This window comes from Echinops telfairi, unplaced genomic scaffold (genome assembly GCF_000313985.2).
Source record: "Echinops telfairi isolate 266 unplaced genomic scaffold, ASM31398v2 ScPeMD7_443;HRSCAF=831, whole genome shotgun sequence".
Lineage (NCBI taxonomy): Eukaryota > Metazoa > Chordata > Mammalia > Afrosoricida > Tenrecidae > Echinops > Echinops telfairi.
In genome coordinates, this window is record NW_022104341.1 from 673,171 (window position 1) to 681,640 (window position 8,470).

The 8,470-nt window shown below is 38.1% G+C and overlaps 1 protein-coding gene across 1 annotated transcript in view; it reads left to right on the forward strand.

The window, feature by feature from the left end:
- Window positions 1-8,470, forward strand: part of TRIM33 (tripartite motif containing 33) — a 133,253-nt gene that overhangs the window by 85,457 nt on the left and 39,326 nt on the right. The window lies entirely within an intron of this gene.

The window sequence follows — 8,470 nt, forward strand, 5'->3', positions numbered from 1 at the left end:
CTTCTAGAATCTTTAGTGAGGCTATATCACCCTGTTGCTCAAAATCTGCTTTGCTCTCCAGTACAGTCAAGAGTCCTTATAGTAGTCTAAAATGTCACCCCATTCCAACACAAACACATACACCAAACTCAGATTTAATTTACTTACTACTACTCTCCCTTTTATTTCTCTGCTACAGCTACCGTGGCTTCCTTGCTGCTTCCCAAATTTGCAAAATATGTGGCTGTTTTATTACATTGTCAGTTTACTCTGCTTGAAAATTTCTTGCTCTAGTTTTTGCTCAATGTCATTTTTCTCAATGAGTCCTACTCTGATCACTCTATTTATAATTACAGTTTTCCCATTTGTTGCCAGTCTTCTTTATCCTGCTTTATTTTTCATAGCCCTTACCATCTTCTAAATATATTCTTTTTTTTCTTCTAAATATATTCTATATAGTTGTTTGTATTCAGAAGTCTCTGATGTACTCACTGTTGTAAAACAGTATTTGACATACTATACATTTAACAAATATTTATTGTATCATCATGCCAATTATTGTCAGTTGATTATGACTCAGAAACTCTTTCAGAGTAGAACTATACTCTATAGACCTCCCATGTTTTCCCCAAAAGTTTTATTGATAAACAATTCATGCACTTAGAGCATATAAATCAATGTTTTTAGATACATTGACAGTTATGCAACCATCATTGCAATAGATTTTATAACATTTTTATTGCCCCAGAAAAGTCCTGTTATCATTCCCCATTTTTCTCCCCAGCTCTAGGAAATCACTGATTTGCTGTGCATGCCTATAGATTGGCTTATTTTAGCCATCTTAAATAAACGAAAATATGATACATCATCCTTTTGGGAAGTGAGTGGCCAGGTCTTCTGCAGTGCCTGTGGGTGGACTTTAACTTCCACCCTTTCCGTTAGTGGCTGAGCATTTTGACTACTTGCCTCATCCAGGCGCTCTCTGTGTAAATTGAGATTGTAGGACAAAAATCAGTAGAATGTCTAGGTAGACATTTTCAAAGATACATTTTCAGAGAAATAAATTTTAACTTGCACAAATAGTTAGGGGATCTTTGTTCTTTTAATTACAGTGTTTAATCCAGTTACATTTAATGTGCCTATTGATACAACTAGGTTTAAGTCTATTGTTTATTGCTTATTAACTCTAACTCATCTTTGATTCTGCTGCTTTCTTGCCTTTTAATTTGAGGAATTGTTGGTATTCTCATTTTATTTCTACTTTTGGAATTTTAAGATGTGTGCCTCATTGTTTTTAGAGATTGCTTTAGGCTGATGATAGCATATGCCCTTAACATAAAGCCTGCTTAGACTGTGTTACTGTTTCCCACCACATATAATAGTGACTTTACCAAAGAATAATTCCATTTCTTTACCCTCTGTACTGTTGCTGTCTTTTTGTACTTATGTCCACGTACATATAAACCTTATCTTACAATGCTTTTTTTAAAAGGCCTTATAGAAATTATGAGATGGGAAAAAAATTATGAGATGGAAAATTATATAACTAAATTCCCTGCCTGTCAGCGTCTACCAGCCCCTAACACATCATCACGGGTCCGGCAGGCGCAATTGTACAGCGATAATAAGTAAAGACTATAGTAAAGTCATAGAGAGCGTGAGAGATAGAAGAGAGATTGAAATAATGGAGTCAGACACATGTCATGGTAGCATGCTCACCTCAGCCCCACTTGGTGGTCCACGTGGAGAGAGAGAGATCGAGATCTTTATTGCTAACCAAGGCTTTTATATTCTCTGGGCACGTGCAAACCCCCTAATTACAGGTGAAGGCATAGGTCACAGGAAAGGGTTGTGCTATAGGCAATACAGTAGTGGGAGGGGGGTGGTCTAGGGGTATCCATGTAATAGGAAGGGGAGGTAATGGGGGTACACATGTGACAAGATGGGCAGATCCTAGATTCAGGATGGCAGCCTAACTTTGGATGTCACTGAGCAGGTTTGACCTGTTCTCTGGCTCATTATAGAAACCATTATCAGTAGGGTGTAAACCCACCTTGCAGGGACCAAACTGACGGCTGCAAGTCTTTAGGTAGAAGTAGCCCATTGTCCTTAACAGCAGAGAGTGGGCCCCACTTGTGGTGGGACCAGGCAGTAGTCTGGCAGCTGACTGCCTTCAGAGAGCTAACTTGACAATTTACCATTAGCTGCAAGCAGTGTCCTAAGTCTAACATATAGTTGGGGAAGAGGACTTGGGGAGAAATTTCTCTGTTTTCCACACGTGTCATGGAGTCAATCCTCACTCATAGCAGCCCGACAGTTCAGAGTAGAACTGCTACTTTGAGTTTCCAACGCTGTAGATCAATCACTACAGGATCAGAAAGCTCATTCTTTCACCTGAGCAACTAGTGCAGGGTTCAGAGTACCAAATGCGCAGTTAGTTAGCAGCTTAATCGTAATTCACAACACCACCAGGCTCAGGCAAAAATGTACATACATAGACACCTGCACACAACACATACACACACACCTGAGTATATTTGACTGTTTTTCTTGAGCAGTCTTTTCAGAGGTTACTCAGTGTTAGTCTTTTCAAACAACTGGCATTTGATTTATTGGTTCCCACTAACCTGTGTTTTCTGAATGCATCTTAATTGCTTTTGGGGGGTTCATTTTCCTTTTTAAAAAATACCTGTTTTGAGGTGGATATTTAAATTTTTTCTCCTTTCCCCCTTAATATGGAAATTTTGTATTAAGTAAATTTGAGCCATATCTTAAATTATGATACTTTGGTAGTTCAGTTCAAAGTATTTTCTAGCTTCCATTATAATTTCTGCTTTGAATAATGAATAGATTGCGGAATAATGTAGTTTTTACACTTTCAAGCACACACAACACTTCTTTCTGTTACGGATTTTTTACTTCAAGTATATTGTAGTGAGAGATTGTGGTTTGTGATTTCATTCCTTGGGCATTTGTTAACGCTCGCTTTATGGCATAGTGTAGCCCTTGGCAGAAGACTGAAGAGCTGATGCATTTGATTATGGTGTTGGCAGTGCATATGAATATACCACGGGCTGCCAAAAGAACGCACACATCTGTCTTGGGAGAAGTAACATGCTCCTTCGAAGTGAGGATGGCTTCTCACATACTTGTTCCTATTATCAGGGGGCCTGTTTCTGAAGAAGAACATCATGGTTGGTAGAGGAGGCCAGAGCAAAAAAATAAGACTTGGTGAGATGAATTGACAACAGTGGTTGTAAGAATGAGTTCGAACACGGCAACAATTGTGAGGATGGTCCTGGATTTGGCAGTGTTTTGTTCTGTTGTACATCGGGTCACTATAAGTCATCCGACCTGACAACAACCACATAATCTTTGGCAAAATGTCCTCGGGTCAAGTTTAGTCATCCCCTTCACAGAAAGTTTGTTGACGTCTGGCCTACTAAAACACACAGCTTCTTTAAATGCTTCTGTGAGTATTGGGGTGGGTGGGGGTCATCTTTGGGATCTAATGTTCTATGTCTGTCATCTTGTATCTTAAATATGTGTTCCTATCTGTATCTTTAGTTTTTCTCTCTGTTCTGTTACTAAGAGAAAGGCATTAAAGTTGATCACATTGATTTCATAGATTTTTCTCTTACCACTGTTTCTTTCCTATTGTGTATTATTAAGAGCATGCACATTTAAAATTACCTTACAAGTAAATTGAAACAGTTAACTGCACTATCTTTAGGCATGTTCGCCTTAAAGTGTGTTATGTCTGCTGGTGTTCTTTTGGTGAATAGGATAGCGCTTATTTTTTCCTTTCCATTTTATTTTATACTTAACTATTATCTTTTTCCCCTGGATACTTACTTAAGAGTTTAAAAAAAAAAAAAAAAAGGGCTGAGCATTGTGAATCCTTTAACCGAGCTCTTAACCAAGAACCCAGATGCTGTTGAGTGGATGTCAGAGTGCAACCATGCTTCTTAGGTTGTCAGTGACTGCTTTGTTGCTGAGGATGGGCAGGAACCTCTAGCTTTTGGGTTAGCAGTAAAGAGTCATGACTTTAATTTGCTCAAATATTTTTGGTTCAAATACATAATTTCACTTAATCATTTAGAAATGTCCTGCTTCTTTTAGTTCTATTTCCCTATTATTTAAGACAGTGTTGCATTTATTGTTTTGCATAATCCCGTTTCCCTCTTTCTGCTAGCTTCAAACCTACATCTTTTTGTTGTGGTTGTTTGGCTTTTAACGGTCAATGTCACTTTAAAGCCTAAATCAAATTATATTTATGTGCACGCATACATATACACAGGGCTTCAGAGAGCTTGTGGGAAAATGGAACTAAAAGATAGTCTATTTACTAGTGGTTTTTGTCGGTAAAATATCTTTAGTGTGCCCCATTCTCTTAAACTATCTGTGCTGCATGTAGCACTTTGTTGGTTGTCAGTTATTTACTTCTATATAAGCACATGACCTTTTTTGTCTTTTAGAGGCCAGCCACATTTAAATCTGTTACTCTTCTGACAGTGTCCTGCCTTTGTTAAATTTATGGATTGTGTCTTTGAATCCATAATCTCTCCAAATACTGCTTCTCTTGGCATTCTTTCTTGTATCTCCTTTTGGAACTCAAGTTAAGTGCTTTGTCCAATCTTTAAACTTCTGTACTTCCCAGTTTTAAAATTTGGAATTCTCTGACCCAGCTCAGTTTATGAGTACTCTCTTTAGCTATGTATAACCAGTCATTAAAACACACCTATTGTCTTCTCTTTGTCTCTTAACTTCTGTACTTCCAGTTTTAAAATTCAAAATCTTCTGACCCAGCTCCATTCAAGAATATTTTCTTAAGCTATGTAATTGGTCATTACAATGCATCTATTGTGTTTTAAATTTTAGTTGTTTTATTTTTTTTTAGTAACTTTCATTTTCTTTTAAACAAACAACCACACCTCTCTTTTAAAAAAACTTTGACTCTTGATATAAAATTATAGATTCTTAGGAAATTATGTCTGAAGCCTTCCCCTGTTCTGTCTACTCTCCATCAGTTTTCCCCCAGTCACATTTTACGTAACTGTAACATAAAGCCTAAGCCATGGAACTGATAATAATGTGTACATAATATTATTGCATTTGACTACATGTGTAGATTTGTGTAGTTACCACTGAAATCAAGATAGAGTATCATTCCATTAGAAAAATAGATTTCTATTTTTTAAAAGTTGTTTGACTATTTTTGGCTTATATTTCCTTCTTTAAATATAATATGTGTATGTATTTTGCTTGTGTTAATGTATGTATCTCTCTTTGTTGTTCTGTTTCTCTTTCCTGTTCAAGGAGCCATGTTTCCTTCTATGTTCGGTTATTTTTTTTTAACATGTACATTTCAGATCCAACTGTGGTACTGGCTAGGGGCATGACAGGTGGCTCTGTTTCCCACTCCACTGCCTTCAAGATATGGGTAGGAGGCAGTGTCTTGTGTTTTAAGACCACGGTGTGGGGTTCCTTGTGGGTCCGTTCTTACCACGTGGATCCCAGGGCAACTTCACCTTCACTTTGATTCTTGGTACACAACGTACAGCCATCTCAATGTAGTCGTTCATTAGGTCTCCACTATGGAGCATCCTCAGGTTATGCACAAATGTTATGGACTTAGCCCTAGATACTCGGTATTTGCCAGGTGCAATCTCGATGCCCTTGGTTCCCTCTCCATTAACATCTGTAGCACAGCACAGCGTAGCAGGCCTCTGCACAACAAGCTTTCTTAGGAGTTTGTGCATACAGGCTTCTATGGCTGCCTTTCAGCATGAAGTCTGCATGACTCTCAGGGAAGCCCAACCTTTTCTGAACTCCAGCAGTTTATTTCTGGATCCACCAACCCTTCTCACCAAGAACATTCTACATCCTGATGACTAGGATAAGGATTTTTGTACTGAAGGGTGTAATGTGGACTTCAACTCCAAAATAACCATCTTTACCCAGCACCCAAGTGAGAAACTTGATCATTTCAGTTTTGAACTGGCAACTTCTTTCCTTGGTGATGATAGCACAACTCTTTAGTAATGTTTAAATCTTTGTATGGTTTATGACTTATATACCAATAAATCTGTTAAAATAAAAACTAAACAAAACAACTGGTTCAGAATAACTTTTTTTTTTAATTGAAAAAGTTTATATTTAGCATTAGCCAGCTGGGCTCAGTTTAGATGATTCCACTTTTGATGGCACCATCTAAAAGCATCATAGTCAGGGGCCAATTGAACATATGCCTTCTTCTCACTGTCAAGCCTGATCAAGGTGTTGACCTTGGCTATGTCAATGTCATAGAGCTTCTTCACACACAGCCTGTTTGATGTGGTGCTTGTTGGCTTTGACATCCTCATTGAACACAAGTGTGTTGTTATCTTCAATCTTCGTTGCACACTCCGTGGTCAAGGGGAGCTTGATGATTGCATAATGGCCCAGCTTATTTCTCCTGGGGCGCTCTTACGAGGATATTTGGGCTGCCTTCTTAGTCTCAGGCTCTTGGGCCGCCAGAAGGTGGGTGATGTGCGGATCTTTTTGTGTGTGACTGTGGACACCTTTCAGCACGGCCTTCTTGGCTTTTAAAGCCTTTGCTTTGGGTTCCGTTTTGGGAGGGGCCTTTGGCACCATCTTCGTAAAAAGCCAGAATAACTTTCATGGGTAAGCACTATGCATACAAACGAAGACGAAAGAGCTCCCTAAGATGTGCAAGAGTAAAATTTTTCCAGTTTCTATACATAGTGAGAGTACCCACACATAATCGTGACATGGCAAATCGAGTATAAGCCTGTACAACTCAGGACCTAAGAATACCCTCAATGTACATTCAAAAGTTAACAAGCACCGTGATCCCTAGCTACACACAGGTGTGCATGTCTACATGTGAGACATTTTTCTGTTGCATTATCTATATCCATCTCTCTTTCCATTCCCACTCTGCCCACATAAACATCACTCTTTGGGCAAATATGGTTTGTAAGCCATAACTCTATTAAACACTATAATTTATTTCGCAATAAAAAGTCGCATAAAGTAATCCTGATTAATTCTATATTTAGTAGTATTAAAGTTATTATATTATTATATATTTAGTATTCAAGTTATTATGCTAAGTTTCTGTAGCAAAAAGTATGGAAACTTTCACTTAGCCAGTTCTAACTAAATCATGGTTATGCACAATTTTAGATATTTTGGTAGCCTGAAAATAACTCTGTGATCAAGAAGCCCATGTTAAACAATACTACTTCATATAGAGGATTAAAATGGAAGCTGTTTCTTCGAATATTCACACATTTAATCAAAATTTCCATTATTAGTTCTTCCTCATTTCTAAAATCTTCTAAAAATTTCCATTATTAGTTCTTCCTCATTTCTAAAATCTTCTAAAAATTTCAATTATGATAGTTAGAATGGAAAATCAATGTTTATCCTAGCTAAGAGAATAAAAGGTAGCTTGTTACAAAAAAAATTCCATGTTACTCTTTATCTACAGAGAAAAATCAGATTTATCTACTCTTCTGCCTTAGTCAGCCCTTTGATGGGTCAGCCTTATTTGTTATGGACAAGGCTCCCCAGCCTTGGTACCTTCCTACTCTTCTCGGCTTGCCTTCTTTTGTACTGACAAGTGGCTTCACAACGGTGTCCTTTTTGTTACATCCAGATACCTTTTTCTTCCTTGAAAGCCCTTGTTTTCCTTCCCAATTTATTGACCTAGAAAATTCTTAGTCCACAGCTTTTGCTATCCTGCCTAGGCTACCCCTCAACTTGTCTGTATGTGTCTCTCAGACTGTGTACATGTGTATGTGGACTCATGTAGCTGTGGAGGTTGGCACCTTCCAGATTCATGGGTCAGGCATCAAGTTTGGAGGCTTTACCTGACTTATGGGGCTGTTAGTGGCTGGCAAACCCCGATCAACAGGTCAGGGAAAGGCTGCAGGCTCCTGCCCAGGACCACGAGGTCAGAGGATGATGCGTTGGAGGCAGGATTAAGAAAGGCCTTTGTGAGAATGATTGCAGGCCATACCCCTAAAGAAATTCCCCTTATTACATGGAGGATAATTACGTAATAAGGAGGATCATGCTTACAAAATTTGACACATAATTAGCATCACCAGGCGGAAAGGACACATATTATTACCCATGTGTAGAATAAGTTTCTTTCTTTCTTTCTTTTTAATTTTATTTTATTGGGGGCTCTTACAGCTCTTATCACAATCCATACAAATATCCATTTTGTCAAGCACATCTTTACATATGTTGTCATCATCTTTTTCAAAACATTTTTTCTTTTTACTTCAGCCCCTGGCATCAGCTCCCATTTTACCCCCTTCTTTCCTCCCTCCCCATGCCGCCTTCCTAACTGGCAATTTATTTATTTATTTATTCATTCATTCATTTATTTATTTATTTATTTATTTATTTATTTTCCCTTCATGTTTTACATTGACTGCTGTCTCATTTCACCCACCTGGGATAGGGGCCATAT